This window comes from Zea mays, chromosome 1, assembly GCF_902167145.1.
Source record: "Zea mays cultivar B73 chromosome 1, Zm-B73-REFERENCE-NAM-5.0, whole genome shotgun sequence".
Taxonomy (NCBI): Eukaryota; Viridiplantae; Streptophyta; class Magnoliopsida; order Poales; family Poaceae; genus Zea; species Zea mays.
Genome location: NC_050096.1, coordinates 60792951 through 60811623, shown reverse-complemented (window position 1 = coordinate 60811623; position 18673 = coordinate 60792951).

The following is an 18673-nucleotide window of genomic DNA, read 5'->3' as shown; positions in this document are numbered from 1 at the left end:
TGTCCTTGCTTCCATTCTCTTATTATAAGCTTCGTCATCCGAAAGAGAATTACCTTGGAGGAAAGATATAATTTCAGTCCTCCAATCTTCACTATGTACTGGAGAAATTTCAAGCACTGCTCTCTCCATAAGTTCAACTGAAGGTGCTTTTATTGTTTCAAAAAATACTTCTGAAGGTAGAGGGAGCCCCTGTGCCGCTGATTTGGCTAGTAGATCTGCATGCTCATTTTCTCCTCTTGGAATATTCTTGACAGAAAAACCTTCGAAAGAAGCCTCCAACCTTCGAACTGTATCCAGATATTGTTCAGGCTTCGGGTCTCTTGCCTTGCTACTTTTGTCTATATGGCCAGAAATGACTTGAGAGTCAGTTTTAATGATGGCCCTTCTTATTCCCATTGCCTTTAACTTCCGAAGCCCCAACAGAAGTGCTTCGTATTTAGCAATATTATTTGTACAACTGAAGTCAAGCTTTGCTGCATAACATGTTCTGACTTTTGAAGGCGCAACTAGGACAGCAACCGCTTCTGCACCGAAGGTTCCCCAGGAACCATCGCAGAACACTGTCCAAGCTTCAGTGTCTTTATTTGTTTCTTCTTCCTGAGCCCCTACCGTCCAATCAGCGACGAAGTCTGCTAACGCCTGGGACTGAATTAAGGATCTATGCACATAGTCAATAGTGAATTCATTAAGCTCCGCAGCCCATTTTCCAATCCTTCCAGTAGCTTCTCTGTTCCTCATTATGTCCTTCAGAGGCTGTGACGAAGGGACAATTATGTGATATGCTTGAAAATAATGCTGAAGCTTCCTGGAGGCCATTAACACAGCATACAACACCTTCTCCAATTCTGTATAATTTTTCTTTGATAAACTTAAAACTTCGGAGATGAAGTACACTAGAGCCTGTTTTTTGACTTGGCCATCTAGCTTCTCCTGCACAAGCACCGCACTAACTGCAGAGTGCGAAGCTACCACATATAAGAGCAATGGAGCCCCTAGCGAAGGTGGAGTTAGTGTTGTTAAATCAATCGAGTATTGCTTCAACTCTTCGAAGGCTTTTTGTTGAACCGGACCCCATTGAAAAACTTCGGCTGACTTCAATATTTCAAAAAATGGCAGATTTCTTTCTGCTGATCTGGATATGAATCTATTTAATGATGCCAGTCTTCCTGCCAGCCGTTGGGCCCCCTTCTTTGTGCTTGGCGGCTCCATCCGAAGGATAGCTTCAATCTTGCTCGGGTTGGCTTCAATTCCTTTCGTTGATACTAAACAACCAAGTAACTTGCCCTTCTTCACCCCAAAAACACACTTTTCTGGATTTAACTTCAGGCCAGCTTGCCTGAAATTGGCAAATGTCTCTTGCAAATCAGTAATGTGATTTTATTGCTTTGTGCTTTTCACTATGGTATCATCAACATAGGTCAGTACATTCCTGCCTATTTGAGAATGAAGGACCTTGGCTGTCATTCTGTTGAAGCTTCCTCCAGCATTTTTAAGCCCCTCAGGCATCCGAAGATAGCAATAGGTACCACTAGGGGTTATGAAGCTAGTCTTTGGCTCGTCTTCCTTCTTCATCCAAATTTTATGGTAGCCTGAGTAACAATCCAAGAGACTCATGAGCTCTAAAGAAGCTGCTGCATCTACTAGAGAGTCTATTCTTGGCAATGGGAACTCGTCCTTTGGACAAGCCTTATTGAGATCTGTGAAATCAATGCACATTCTCCATTTACCATTGGCCTTAGGGCTGGGCATTCGGGTAATATGGGTAATTCGGTTCGGTCTATTAGAGTTCTACAAAAATCGGGTTCTGTAAAATAGGAACCGAACCCGAACCCAAAATTACAGGAACCGAACCCAAATAGACCGAAAAATTCGGTTCGGTCTATTCGGTTCCTACAGAACCCGAATAACACAATCAGGTACAAATACTCAGCAAATTCACACAAATTAATACCATACAATACTGCACATAGGTCCATACAAAGTTCATAACAAATTAACTTAGAAACAAATTCACACAATACTGCACAAATTAACTTAAAAAATGTGGCCGGAGCTTGCAGCGAGGGAGTGGCACACCGGAGCTGCAGCGGACTGGGAGCCTGGACGATGAGCAGTGGAGAACCGGACGGGGAGCCTGGACGGGGAGCAGTGGACGCCGGAGCTGCAGCGGACGCAGGAGCAGAACGCCGGCCGGCCGGGGAGCAGTGGAGAACCGAAGCTGGACGCAGGAGCAGAACTCCGGAGTCCGGACGGGGAGCAGTGGAGAAATGGAGTGGAACACCGGACGGGGAGCAGTGGACGCCGGATGCAGGAGCGACGAGCCGGACGCAGGAGCGACGAGCCGGACGCAGGAGCGACGAGCGAGTAGCTCTAGGCGGCAGCCAGACGGGGAGCGTCTAGCTCTAGGGTTGCCTGGTCGCCGGTCGGAGTGGTGGCTGTGGACTCAAGTCTCAGGAAGCCTGGGCGGACTGGGCCGTCAGCTATTTCCTATTGGGCTGACTACTGTGTGTAGCCTACGTAGGTATATTTTGGTTTTTAGTCTATTCGGGTTACACGCTATAAAACCCGAACCCTAACCCGATAACCGAATAGGAACGATCTTTGGACCGAACCCGAAAACCGAAACCCGAAAAACCGACCAAATCGGTCTATTCGGGTTCGGGTTCGGTTCACGGGTTTAAAATGCCCAGCCCTAATTGGCCTTCTTCACCATAATAGTGTTGGCTAGCCATTCTGGGTATTTCACCTCTCTGATGACACCAGCACTAAGAAGTCTCTTCACTTTGTTCCGAGCACCTTCAACTTTGTATTCAGACATTTTTCGAAGCCTTTGTTTTCTTGGCCTGAAAGATGGATCCGCATTGAGTGAATGTTCAATAACATCTTTGTTGACACCACAGAGATCATTGGCTGACCAAGCAAAAACACCTTTGTTGTTGAATAAAAATCTTAGCAAAGTCTTCTCTTGCTCTTCAGATAGCTGAGATCCCAACAGTACCCTTTGTTCTGCTATGTCTTCACATAGGAGCATAGGCTTCGGCTGATCCACCGAAGCAGCCTTTTCTCTTTTGTATTTATACTGTTGATAGGTTTCGGCTCCATCTATGTTATGAATTGCCTTTGAATCTGTCCAGTTTCCTTCGGCCCCTCTGGCAGCTTCTTGACTCCCATGGACAGCGATGGGCCCTTGTTCCGATGGTATCTTCATGCATAAATATGTTGGATGAAGTATTGCTTCGAAGGCATTAAGTCTCCCTCGGCCAATGATTGCATTATAGGGGTACTCCATGTCAACAATGTCAAAGACAACCTGTTCAGTCCTTGTGTTATGGATGAAGCCGAAGGTTACTGGCATTGTGATTTTACTAAGTGTGACAATCTGCCTTCCTCCGAAGCCACAAAGAGGGTGTGTAGCATCATGAATCTTGTCTTCTGGCCCTTGCATCTGTCTGAAGGCCTTAAAAAATATGATATCCGCTGCACTGCCTGTATCAACCAGAACATTATGGACTAGAAATCTCTTGATTACACAAGATATGACCATAGCATCATTGTGAGGGTAATCCTTGAGCTGAATGTCCTCCTGTGAGAAGGTGATTGGAATGTGAGACCATTTGGACTTGATGAAGGGTCCCTGCACCCCCAACATGTTGCACCCTTCTCTGCGCTTCTTTCTTCTACTTCTTATTAGCCGGCTCTGAACTTGAACCACCTGTTATCGGGAGCACCAGCTTCGTAGCCGAAGGTGCTACGACTTGGTTGTTGAACGAAGCCATCAGCTTAAAAGTGGAAGTGAGTTCACCGGAGGTGGGCGCCAATGTTGGGGACTTGTTCTCAAATGCTATGAGTTAAGAACAAGGCAACACAAAAAGAGGTTAATGATTAATGCCCTTCGTCCTTCGAAGCATTATTTCCCTTAGGATATAACGATCTTCGGACGAAGGTCATGAAGGACGTACCTTCATCATTGCAGTATGTGTTAATGAAAGAGGAAGCATATGAAACATGAGAAATAACATGAATAATCATATGACATCATTAATGTATCTTTATTGTATTATCATGGATAATTAAGAACAATATTGAATTACATTTGTACCTTCGGCTTGACAGAAGGCAAAAGTCCAAGCGTGATGCACGAGTGAATACAAGTCAGCGTGAACAGTACAGGGGTACTATTCACCTATTTATAGGCACGAGACGCAGCCCAGTCAAAATTACATTTATGTCCTCGACAACTAGCTACAATCATGACACAAATTATCAAGGACCGATTGGTCTTTTCTTCTTTAAGTCGGTGCAGCCCTTTGTCTCAAAGCATGTCGATATGCCGAAGCTCCCTGGATGGTAGCTTCGGCGTGTACCTTTGCGCTGTATTTGCTTATGTGCTGATCTTCCGAAGGTGTTTCTTCTTAAAGGACCTTCGGCGACGAAGCAGACCCCCAAAAGGGGCATCGACAAAGATGTCACAAGAACAACAGTGAGATTAGATCTAATAGATTGAGAGAAGTATAGACCATACTAGAACGAAATACTTTTGGCAAGGGGGCATATAGGAGCACAACATAGAATTAGTCGAGGTGACTAATATTTTGAAGCAGAATCAAGGAGAGGGTGAAGTAATAGTCAATAAGTCCTTAAAACGGCCAATGCTACTCTAGGCTAACGGTCCTACAGTCAGCACGACTTTGATACCATTTATGTCACACCCGGTTTTGAAGGTAAACCGAATGCGAACCATATACGTGCCAGGATCAGTAATTCACATACACAGCGATTACATAAATGACTCATCATAGCACAATGCTTTGAATTACAATAAAGAGTAAGTAATAATATTACAGATTAGAGCCATTTACATAATATAAATTAAAGTACACAGAATCAAAACGTAGCCAACGTAAACAACCCACCACAGGCAGCTGACTAGGGGAGGTCGCTAGCCTAATCCTCGAACTCATCGACGTCCTGGAACTCCTAGAGATCCACCTCGACGCCTTCTTCTCTTTCTTTACCTGAGCATAGATTGCATCAAAGGCAACCTGGTGTTTTGTGAAAGCAAGGGTGAGTACACATCAACGTACTCAGGAAATGTCCCGTTTGGCTGTAGTGGACTAGCTTTATATGGGGTTAAGGTCAAGCAGTTGCTTTTAGTTGATCAGGTAATTATTACTAGTAGAGAGCCAGGTTTAATATTAACCCAAGTTGTTAACCCAAAAGTACCCTTTCCAAACAGAAAGAATACCGCTTACCATTACCATAATCATAATAAAAAACCATCATCCTCATCACCACCTATAAACCAACCATCTCTGATCAAAGTATCTCTAATCAATGGAGCTCCCTTGGCCGCTCATAACCGTGAGCACAGCTGATATATCAGTTTCATAACACTCTGCAGAGGTTGCGCACTTTACCCACAAGCCGTGATTCCCTCTCTAGCCCGGGCTTGCAAGACCCTTATTCACTCCCGAGGTGAATGGCCAGGGATTCACTATGAAGCCTTTACAAAGATTCCCTAAGGCTGTAGCCACCCGTTAGGTTTCCTAAATGCACCGCACTCCTCCCCAAGGGGCGAACCAACCTTGGTAGAGCGAGCCGCATACACCGAGCCCCATTAACGGCACGACGACGAAGTGAACTACACCCCAGTTCCTCTAATTATTCAGCTAAGGGCATCTCATTCCACCCTCATGGTTGCACTTTTTCCCGGGCAGTCATCCAACAAATAGGTCGATATGGAGAGGCACTCGAGAAACCGCTCGGGCCCCCTAAAGTTTCACCAGTCCAACATCATAATCATAATGACAACATCGTATCATAAGTGTTCACAACATGTTCATTGATTAAAGTAAAGCAATAACATGAATCTAACCATAGTAACCCAAAAGGTAATCAAGGACAAGGTAAATACAAAGCTAGTCAATCCTTAGGTTGATCATGGTATGCGGGTTGATGAATTATAAAGTAAACAGGACATAATAGGTTAGAGGACACTTGCCTTCACCAAACAGATGCTCAGGGTCTTCGATCTTGTAGAACTCGAAGAACTGAATCGCTTGGTCGCCGAAGCTTGACTGTCGATTCCTCGAAGCGCGTAAACAAATCGCGATCTAATCGTAATGCGAAGCGAAGACGAACCAGTACAAGCAAAGAAACATATATATGCATAAGAACATTACACCATACAAGATAAAACATTATAAAAATGTGCAGAATGAAATAGAGCTCGCTTCCACGGCCACACGAGGGAAAGAAACGCGTCGGTCGGAGCTACGGTCGACAAGTTATCGCGTTTACGCTAAACGAATATGAATTAGGACATTTAATTCGGTGTTATCAAATATAAATTATAACTACTATTTAATTAAAGCGAGGGATTCTAAGCGAGGCGAGTTTACGATGCGCGAAACAGCACGCCAGTTTGTGAACGACACGCGCGACATAGCGCGCGGACGACGCACGAAACAGCACGACAGTGTGCGAGCGATGCGCGGACACGCGTGCGAACAACACGTGCGACACACGAACTAGACGCGCGACAGAACGTGCGAAGGAAAGACGACGACACGTGAACAGTGCGCGAATGACACGTGAATACGCACGCGATAACGTGCGAGCAGCGCGATAGCGCGTAAACGATGTATGACCACACACGACTAAGCGTGCGGACGACACGCGGCACGCGTCGACAACGTGTGACGACACGCGCGAAACAACACGCGAACGACGCGCAAACCAGCATGCCACCACGTGCACATCATGCGTGAATGTCATGCGGATGGGACACGCGATACACGTAGAACAGAGCATGCGACACACGCGGAACAATTTAATAACGCGTGTGGACCACTCTTGAATCAGCGCGATCACATTAGTAGGTATTTATAAGAGCGTATATTAAAACTATAGATTGGTTTTACTTAGAATGTTGTTTATAATTATTGAACAATTAATTAATTAAAACTCGCGACATGACAAAATGACTTTACTAATATGAAATCGACGTTGTTACAAAGTTGACGTGACTAAAACGAGTCGAAAAGGGTTTGCGACACATTATATATTAAATAACAAACAATTTCGTGTCAAATAAACGACACCACATACGAATACTATTAAATTGTGTCAGTTTTGTAATAAACAAATATTAACTATAACATCTAAGTCGGCATAATCACGTTAACAAGTATCTATAAACGCATAATTAAAATTATAAATTAGATTCGATTGAATTGTTACTTTAATAACCGACAACTAAACAATTAATCAATGATTCAACATGAACGATATAGAAAATGATTTTATTAAAGCGCGTAAATAGAGATTTACGCAAACGATAACGCGAGCTACCAACATGCGAAAAAACACGCACGCAACGGTACGCGCAAAACAGCACGCGTGACGACATGCGAAATAGCACGTGCGACACGCACGAACGACGCGCGCGGGCAGCACGACGACCTGCGCGAGCAGCGCGCGCGCGACAGCGTGCACGACGCGGAGGCAAGGTGCTGGAGCTGGTAGACGTGTGCATAGGGGGTAGACGAGGGTAGTCGGGGGAAGACGGTCTCACCTTCGCGACAAACGACGATGACGTGGAGGCAGCACGACTCCCAGCTCGACGACAAAGACGCTGGTGAACTTTGGGAGTGCGACGCGACGACGACGAACGCGGCGCAGCACTATGACGCGACAATGAGGGCGGTGCAGATGGTGGCTCAACGGAGCTTCGGTGCGTGGGGGCAGGTGCTCGATGGCATGCGTGGGAGACTCCTCCGCATGTTTGCGGCGTGCCTACGCGCGGGGTCAAGGGAGACGACGCGGCGGGCGAGCGCCTGCGTACAACGCGGTGGGGAGCGCGCACACGCGCACGTCGAGCTGGGCAGGGGCCGCGGGCTTCACCGGCAAGGGAGCACGCCGGGGCGGAGGCGCCGCACCATGGGGCGAGCCTCGCCCACGGCTGGTGCACGAGGCCGGGACGCCGGGACCTAGGGCTCGGGCGGGGATGAGGCGGGCCAGACGCGTTGAGCGGGTGGCCGGAGCTGGGCGAGAATGGGCGAGAGGAGCGCGTTGGGCGAGATCGGTGGCGGCGGTTTCCGTTTTCAGCGCAGGCACGTCGACCGAACGCAATGGACCAGCGGGAGGTGGCTTTTGGAGGGGAAGTTAATGACATCTGGGCCCCACGGCTCAAGGCGATCGGCCGCCAAGCGCGTCTGCGCGTGGCTCTGGCACGCGGGCCCCCCGTGGGCAGCGACGACGGCGACCGAACCACCCACGCGCACTACACGCGTTGGAAGCGCGGCGGCCGACGGGGGCTGGCGAGCGGGCGCTCCCGGTTGGGGCGCAACTGGGCCGCGCGAGCGCGCATGACGTGGGCCGAACGGAGGCACAAGGAGGCTGGGCCAGGGAGGGGTGGCTTAGGGAGTGCGGCAGCCAGGCCAGGCTGGCCGAGCAGGCCAGGAGGGGGAGAGAAAAGTCAGCCCTTTTTTCCTTTTGTTATATTATTTTCCCTTATTTAATTTTAGGCTCGAGCACAAATTCAGAAATCCGAAGAATTCACAACAAGCAGATTCATCAATCAAAAAAATATGCACTCCAACATGATGCGATAATCGAAATTTCCTTAAGGTTTTATTTTACTAGGCTCACTCCTATGTATATAACAAAATAACTCCCCTCTATTTAGGAAAAAGGGTAGAAAGGAAGGAAAGAAAGAGGGTAACACCTGAATTTGGTGGATATTAGAAAAGAAATTTTATACCCCAAATTCAAGGTGTTACATTTTTTCACATTAAACTCTATATCTATTTTTCCCACCTACGATCCTAACATATTCTTCAAACCAAACACCCTCTTAGAGTATTGCTAGTACGATGTCTATGTGTTGCGACAACACACAAATTATTCGATAAAACGTTAGTGCAGAACGAGTACCATACCTATATATATCAACATGTAAACACAACTTATCCCTAATCATTGTAGACCCAACATACCAATAAATTGGTGCAACTAAATAACCAACAGAAGTTAGTAAAATATATGAAGATGAACCAAATCAATCTCAATGGAGATTTCACATGGTTTCCAAGTCCTTGGAAACGAGACATCACGGTTTCATCCCCATGAAACTAATTTAATCCCCATAAAACTCTTTCCTCTTAAATACTACACCATGCCATCTAAAGTTTCAGCACACTATTAAAGTAATGTGATCCCTTCTTCATTGATTCTATTATGAAAAAAACAAATCAGACAGAGAAGTTGGGAGCTAATATTAATACTTAACAAAATAAGACATAAGCTTAATTTCTTTTCATTATTTTCTTCAAGTACATATTATTACAAAACTACCTTCGTAATATTCGAAGGTGGGTCGGGATGTTCGTGCTTTACAGCTTCGGATGCAGAGCGACCCGAAAGGAAACGTGCGCCTAAGATCATGAAAATGATGCCCCCATGCATGGGAACTATACCTCTATTTATATAGGGGGCATGATGTACAACTTCGTAGGAAATTAAATTTATGACCTTAAGTCTTGTACAAGTAAACTACAAAGTGAAAGGGAAATGTGTCGTTGGGCTATTTCTATAAATGTTTTGGTGATTAGATGCCCAACACATGGTTTTAAGTTAATATGTACTAAGTGGTTGAGAAGTGCAAAATCAAGAATCAAGGTATGTTTCTGGACTTAGTAAATTGTTTTTGAATACTAACACATCTCTCTAAGTGCTAGGAACATAGCCAAGAAAACTGGAATTGGATAGGAGAAGTTTTGGCTAAGTTCAGCCAAACTAGCACTAGCCTGTGGTGCACCGGACAGTGTCCGGTGCCCAGGCTGGCCCGGCGACGAACTCGTCGCTCTCGGGAAAAAGCGAAGGCGCCGCGGCTAAAAATCACCGGACTGTCCGGTGCGCCAACGGCGCCCGCGGCCAACGGTTGGCAGCGCAATCACCGGGGGACGCGTGGCCCGCGCCAACGGTCAGTTGGTCACACCGAACTGTCCGGTTCGCCCGATAAGGAAGGGGATCTAGCATCGGACTGCTACTGTTCATGTCCGGTGCGGCACCCGACAGAAGGCAAGAATTACCTTCCAATTGGAACTTCAACGGTTCCTAGCTGCCTTGGGGCTATAAAAGGGACCCCTAGGCGCATGGAGCAAAACACCAAGCATTCTCTGATCATTCTAAGACGCCTAGACTCCGCCACCACACATTAGGATCATTGTGTTAGAGATTTGAGCACCATTTGAGTTGTGAACTCCCTGCACCGTGTTTTGTGCTCACGTCTTGGCTTGTGTGCATGTGTTCGCTGTGAATTGAGTCTTGCGTGTGTTGCTTTCCCTCCCTTACTCTTGTACTTCTCTTGTGATCAAAGTGGCGTGAGGCTCCAATTTGTGGAGATTCCTCGCAAATGGGAAAAGACTGCAAAGTAAGGAAACCATGGTACTCAAAGTTGATCATTGGATCACTTGAGAGGGATTGAGTGCAATCCTTGACCGAAGGAGGTCACCACAATGTGGAGTAGGCTTTGGCCGAACCACGGGATAAAAATCAATGTGTCTCGTGTCCCTATTCATTGTGATTGTTTTTCTTCTAGAGTTCTCACTTTAGCAACTTGGTTTTAATTGCAGTAACGTCTTTAAACCAAGTTTGTGCTATTTAGTATTGAATTCTACAGGATCACCTATTCACCCCCTCTAGGTGCTCTCACAAAGCCTATTGAGGGTGTTGTCTTCTTTTCCTTCTAGAAGCGTGTCATACACGTCGCTTGAACCTTCCTCCGTCTCCTTAGTTGCTTGGTTCAGACGCTCCAAGGTGCTTCGTCTAAGTATTAATGCCGAAGCTTTTACGTGCTTCCTTAGTGTGAGAGACCACTATGATGAAGGCCACTTTGTCATTCCTGAAACAAACTCAAATACAATTGAGTCTCATTAGTTTGAGGACCTACTATCAATGAATTTTTTGGTATTGAATTTGTACAAGGTTGATCACGAGATTGAAATATGAAGGTAAATGCATAAGGACACGAAAGTTTAGACTGGTTCAGGCTCTTAATGTGAGATAACACCTTATGTACGTGCTTATGATCTGATCTTCTCCTCCCTAGAGAGCACCCATGCCCCTCTTTCTATAGTCTTAGGTGATTGATTATAGGAAACCTAACTGGTTTCTTTTGAGACAAGGACACGGTCCTCCAAAGAGTCCTAGTCTATCTACAATTACAAAGGTTCTTTAGCCTATCTTCTATGGGGATTCCCTAATAAATTGGGATACATTGTTATTACAGAGATACAGTCCTAATCAATCACAAACTATCATCTTAATTATCTATTTGGGCGTGTAGATCTTATTCTGACTTGTGGGCCGAGATATATAACCTAAGTCTAGGTTTGAGTTCCATAGTCGAGTCCGAGTAAGGCACATAGGTCAGCGTCTTTATTATCTAAACGTCTTGGGTACCCTGGTATATATCCTTTACACATACCTAATATTGTGGAGCCAACATTTATTTCTATTCTATCTATCTTAGGTTGGATATAATGCACTTGGTCTATACCACTCGTCACGTTAGCTACAGATTACACCACCGACCGCGTTATAGACCATCGTAAGTTCTTATCTACCACAATGATTTAGCCTTTACCGTCGGCCTACACAACCACCTCAGTGACACATTAATTTTTTATAGATTTGTATTGTGAATGAAACACGATGTTTTATTTAAAAAATCATCAAACACATAAATAAACAAATAAAATATAGGTAGTTCATAAAGAGAATTTAAAATTACATTACTTAAGAAAAATAAAAGTACACAATATATAAAATAAGTTAAAATAACATTACTTAACAACAATAAATGTTACACAATGTATAAAATAAATAAAACTTACATTACTTGAAAAAAATAAAAATTACATGACTAAAAAAATCTAAATCTCGTGGTGTAGATCTCAAACAAACCCCACTAAATTATTTTGGAGCTAATCATGCATCGGGCCTACGGGAATTGCGACCTCACATTGAAGGACAGTTGCAAAGCCCATCGGTGCATCAGGGGAAGACAATTGATGATGCAATCGAGGACTCAACTATCTCATTGTCGTCCATGTCATATGAACCTCAACATTCATCCTTCGTGATCATATTTTGTAGAATGATATATGCACACATGATCGGACTAAGTATTTGGTGGGAAAAAGAATGGTATGGGATAGCAAGAATATGCATCAGCCTTTGAGCACCCCAAATGCCCTCTCTACATCCATTTATGTGCCCTCCTGACATGCAACAAACACTCGATGCATTGGAGTCTATGAAAGGAGAATGGTCTACAAAAATTAAATACTGGCCATCAACGGTAGATGTCATTGTCGAGGTAGTATCCTTGGTTGTAAACATAACCATTCACCATGAAGTTCATATTTGGTGCTTCACCTTCAGCACATCTATGAACAACGATGGCTGGTTGAGCATGTACACATCGTTGTCCGACCCTCCTATCCAAAAAAGCATGCCAAATCCACAAAGTCATAAAGGGCAACAACCTTGAGCATGATTGTCAGAGATCCAATGCCCCCTTGTAAAGTGACCTCTCTGTTGGGGGCCTTCGGCTTCCGAAGGTCCTCAAAAGTATAATTTAACAATGTTACTGGAGTATAATGTGTGAACAGGTATCTTCGGACCTGAGTTAAAACCACAACGTGAAGAAGCACATAAGGGGTACGGAGGATGGCGCGGAGCCGAAGCTGTTTGTAGAAGAGCTTCGGCATGATAGCGGAAAGGGGAACCGACTTAAAGATGAAAAGGCTATTTAGACCTCGAAGAATTATTATAGAGTTATTACCAGATGTAAAGGGCATAGGTGTAATTGTACATGGGTTGCGTCCCGTGCCTATAAATAGATGAACAGTAACCCTGTACTAGGCACGCTGACTTGGCATTTGCTTTTGCATCACGCTTGTACTGTCACCTTCTTTCAAGTCAGAGGTACATTTGTAATCCGATGTCATTTCTATTTCTCCATAGCAATAAAATAGAAATGAGTTGATAATAATATATAACTGTTTATCTTATCTTTCATATTCCATGTGATTCCTTCTTCATTATGATATGTGATATCTATGAAGGTATGACCTTCATAACCTTCGTCCGAAAATCATTATATCCCAAGGGAAATAATGCTTCGAAGGACGAAGGACTTAAACGTTTAACATTTTCTGTGTTGCCTTATTCTTAACTCAGCATTTGAGAACAAGTCCCCAATAAATGCAATCTATACTCTCTATCATACCAGGAGACCCCATTTTCTCCTCCTTCACTAATAGTTGCCCCAAATCATGAATAGTTAGATGACAACTATAGTCCTTACCAAAACATGTATAACACCTCTAGAAAATAGTTTGAGGCACTCTAAGCGGAAACGTTTCCCCATTTTGATGTATTCATGAACAAAACAAGGGTGAGATGAGTATGTGTTGGTAGAGAAATTTGAATTGTGAGTTGTGTGAATGATTTGAAACACTTCTCTATTTATAGACCATATTTTAGGATATTTTTGGATTTTTTTTTGAAAATTTTGAAACTCAAAACAATGTGAACCAGTTAGAAAGCAACACATGCCAACATAAGGTTGGTACCGACTGATTGAGGTCGGTACCAACCGATTCTCTATTGATGGGGTTGGTACTAACCAATCGGTACCAACCAGTATAGGCCCAATGCGATCGGTACTAACCCTAATGTCTGGTTAGTAGTCTAGCCAACACCACACTCCTGATGACCGGTAGTGGAGTTGTGGTGGTCGGTACTAACCAATGACAGTGCCACACAAGTGGCTAGTACCGCCAACTAGAACCCACCTTACTTTAACTAACTTTACAAAGGTGGAAAATATCTTTGTTCTCATGTGTACAATATCCTAATCCAAATAGAAAAGAATAAAAGTATATGGCTACACTATGTTAGCCTTTGATGAAAAACATACCTCGGATATTGGCAATACACCTACTGAGATCTCGTCAACAAAAGTAAACTCGTAGTGGGTCCGGTTAGTACCAGCCTCATATCCCTAGGGCATGTCTACTCGTATTGTAGCTAACTCTAGGACACTCTAGTTTGGGAGGTAAATCCTTGTATCCTTGAGGCCTTTGGGGATTTCTTGGTTAAGGACCAAGCCCCCAACTCAACCAAGTCTAAGGGGCCCTATAGGATGAGGTTGAAGGACAAATCCCTCTACCCTTGAGTCCTCCAAAAAAAATTAGGTTACTCTCGGGGTAGGACAAACCCATGTGGCACAATTCTAGTGCCACATGCGCATATGATCAGGACAACCACAAGTGCAGGGTAGACAAGAGAAGCTTCCATCCATTGCATTAAATATGATAGACAATGTTTCAATTAATAATCCACGATGCCACCAGGCCTAAGGTCATAGGTTTATCTACGGTAGATGTGTGGTGTGTACCGCTATCACTATAGACATACCTCAATGTGCATGCATACCCACAAGGATTATAAAGTACAAGATGCTACATTGGCTACCAACTATGTCATTCCCAATGATGTGGTGTCACATACTTTCTACTGCAATAAGACACTCTTGACATTATCGAACAACCAAGGCATATGGCTCTGCAACTATGGCAAGATATAAGAAGCTAGACCTCTGTTGGGTAGGGCCTATCGTCTAGGTAGATATGTAACTCTATCCTCTCTTGTGCTATAAACGAGGGAGTAGAGAAACATAGAAGAACATGAAGTTCAAGCAAGTCCATAACTCCAAAAGGTTCCACAAGAAGAGATATTTGGGACTTAGACTAGAACTCCCACAAAAACTAAAGTAAAATGGAACTAGTCAGTCCTTTAGCATACACCACATTTGAAAATGTAATCTTCGTCTTCCCTTCCATTAATTCATCCACCACTAAGAGAATATAGTGTATTATGCTTTCGTGACCTAAACTTCTTTAAATTGTTTGTGCTTGTAGCTATGTTAACACCCTAATCCAATGAGCCTTTAGCCTACACCCTTTGCTCTCTTTCTAACTCTACAAATTTGTCTAGTACCCTTAGTACATTGGTGTCACAACATGGCAACATTTGTCATGCCAGGTAGGGCATTAATGTTCATTGCGATGTTATGTTTGATATGGCATCACTGGCACACCCACTCGATCGAGCGGCAACCTCCAAACATGGAGGATCATCTCAATATTGGTTATGTCAATACGCTCAATGGTGCCTCAATAGGTCCACCAACATCATTGAACCTCTTGACGCTATAGTGGCTCTCCTCTACAATCCTCTAGTACCTAATGGGGGAGCATGGTGTGCTAGAGGCATAGGGTCTTGTTGAGCCCCTGCGCAACTGCCATTGTGATGGGGGAGCCAACATCCTACTACCCCTTGAAGAGTAGGCTTAGCTCCTAAGAGCTCCGAGTCATCTTAGGCCTACATCAACAAGCCTGAACAATGCACAAAGTCATGCTCATCATCTTCCATTAGGGGTCGTACCCCTGCATCTAAAAGAGCTATATTTTCTAGCTTCCTGCTAAACATAATAGACGCTCCCTTGTGCATGCCAAGGCTACAATGGTCTTTAAAATTAGCTTGTGCAATAAACAATCCAACATAGTCGCACAAATGCACTACCCTAGGAGAGGATAAGCTATGGTATACATAGATCTACCATGGTGGATAGCCACTTCCTTAGCCTAGTTTGTGCCCCCCTCTATGTTGCTCCTTACCCATATATCTGAACCTAGCAAAACCTAGAGATGATGGCTCGTGCCCTCTTGAACCCTATGCCTAGCTAGGACCAAGTCCTCAAGCAGACCCCCAAGAATGGAACCCTATGATCTTGAGTTGCTTTAAATATGAATCCTCCTCAAAGATGATAGCACTATGGGGTCACCCAAAAGTGTGTTTCTTGAGGGGACGACAATGATAATCTCATTATACTGTTAAGTGTGAGTGAGTAGCTATTCATTATCTCACACGTTCATTGGGAAGGCCTTCCAGCAAGGCTTGTACTGGCCAATCACCCTCAATGATGCAACTAAGCTACTATCGTTAAGTGTTCACTTTGTAATGAACCTATTCAAGGCTACGATGCGACCTATTAGCTTTTGGACCTCTTTCACTGTTTGCGACGGATGCATTTTAGCTATGACCCAATCGGGGTTCGCCTCAATGCTCTTTCTTGACACTAGGTAACTCAAGACCTTTCCCCTACATAAGCTGAAGACACACTTTTCTGGGTAGAGCTAGAGTCTGGCCCCTCTCATGTTAGCAAAAGTCTCCGCCAGGTCTTCCAGGTGACCAACTTTGTTTTTTCTTGCTACGACGATGTCGTCGACATAGGTGAATATATTTCTGCCAACCTAGTCCTTAAGTATGGACTGTGTGAGGCGGCAGAAAGTGGACCCGACATACTTGAAGCCTTCGGGCATCCTCACGAAATAGTTGGTTCCAAAGGGGGTGATGAAACTGGCGTTCTCCTTGTCCTCCTCGCTGAGGAATATTTGGTGGTAACCGGAAAATAGGCAAGGAGGGACATGACCTCACAACCTGCTACAGAATCGAAAATTTTGTCGATGCGAGGGAGCGAGAACTCGTCCTTGGGTATGTTTGTTTAAGCTGGTGAAGTCAATGAACATGCGCCTCTTGCCATTTTTATTTTTTTGTCATGACGACATTTGTGAGCCAAGTGGGGTAGTCGATTGGTTCAATGAATTTTGCGTCCAAGAGTCATTGGACCGCGACCTTGGTTGCCTCTGTCTTCTCATCTAACATTCTATGGAGTCGCTGCTTCTTGGGGCGAACGGAGGGGTTGATATGTAGTCTGTGCTCAATTATGCTCTGACTGACTTCGACCTGGTGAGATGACGACCAAGCGAAGACGTCTTTATTTCTACACAGACAGTCAAGTAAGTTGTCCTCTTCCTGCGGGACTAGGCCTTCACCAATTAACACAACATGGTTGGGAAGGGTTGTATCGAGGGGTAATTTTTTGGCCCCTTCGTCACTCTAGATGGGGTTCTCGTGCTTGTCAGTCTTCAACGACGAATCTGGAGTATTTTCTTGACATCGCCCTCTTGATCGGTGGAAATGGATATGTTTTTGTTTTGCGAAGTGGCCCTCGCCCTGTGGGTAGGCGGTGGCCTTCAGGTTGCGTGGTGGGGAATGGTCAGTAGCGAGGGCAAGCTTGCCCTTCTTGGCAGTGTGGGCTACCCTGGCCTCGTCGTTGTTCGGTGGTGAGCTAGGGCGGGTGTTCTTTTTGGGAGGCATCGTGGGAGTAGTCTTCATCGCACAAAAGGTGGGCGCCATATGTTGGGAACTAACACACATTTGTGTACTATCAGGTGGACCCAAACACTCAAAGATGATGGGAGAGAGCTCAGGTGCACGGCAAGACAAACGGGAGAGAGCTCAGGTGCACAACAACCATCTTCAACGCTAGGTGCACTGGACGGTCCGGTGTGACACAGAGGCAACAACTTTTCTTCCAACGTGTATAATTGAGTAGGGAGGCTATAAATACCCTTTGGCCAGCCATATGGAGTGTGTGGAGCACAAGAAACCTATCCCAAGCATAGAGGCACATTTCTAAGTGCTCCAACACACAAGTGCAAAAAAGAATCACTCCATGATTAGTATAGGTGCTTTGCGAAGTGTTTAGGCTAGTAAGACCGCTATTGTGTCTGCTCTAGGTGTATTCCTAGTTGTGTGAGTGAGGTTAGCAAAATCCACGAAACCCTCGGCTCTTGCGCGAGCCTTTGTAATATTGTAACTAGTGGAGCGAGAATCTTGCGAGACCGTGTCAACTGCGTTTGTGACACTGTCGTCACCATGTACTGGAGGGAACGAGGCCCGCGGTGTTTCGACCGGAAGCTCGATAGTGAAGACAATGGGGAGCGTTCGAGAGGAGGCTAGAAGCAGAGCACCACTTGCGTGTGGAGAAGGCAAGCGACTCTCTTCGGAGTTACTCGTTCGTGATGCTTGGCTCTCGCATGGGCTACCCTTTACGTATGGGCACCAACGAGGATTAGACGGGACCTTGCGCAGTTCCGGATACCTCAGTAAAAATACCGGCGTCGTCCATGGAAGTTTGCATCTCTACCCTTGCTTCCGCATTTATATTAAGTATTTAAGTTTCAATCTCTCAATTCTATTTAGATTATTTAGATTTGAAACTTAGGTTGCAAAACTATTTTTGCGGTAGAGATAGCAACACTTAGATCAGTGGCGGACGCAGAACAAAATTCTAGGTGGGGCCGACAGTGCAACTGACAAATCATCAGACTAGACCATAAATGTAGATTAATGATAATAACATGAATATTAAATGATAATCTAGTGTTTCCAAAAGGATATGAATACCAAAAAACCTTTTTGGCTCCCGAAAGGAGAGCTAGAGGGAGAAAATAGGTGGACTGACTGAGGACGAGACACTAGGGCGGAGCAGCCGCATCAGCGCGTCGTTCTGGCGAGTCATCGAATTTGTCGTGAGATGGCGTTGGTGAGACGACGACAAGTAGGAGGAGCGAGTGCAGGAGGCAAGGTAGCGATAGATGATAGTGACGGCAAACGACACCCATTGTCGTGTTGCAATGGCGCGGTGGGACTCTAATGAGTTAGCGAGGGATAGGTGATGCCACGGTCC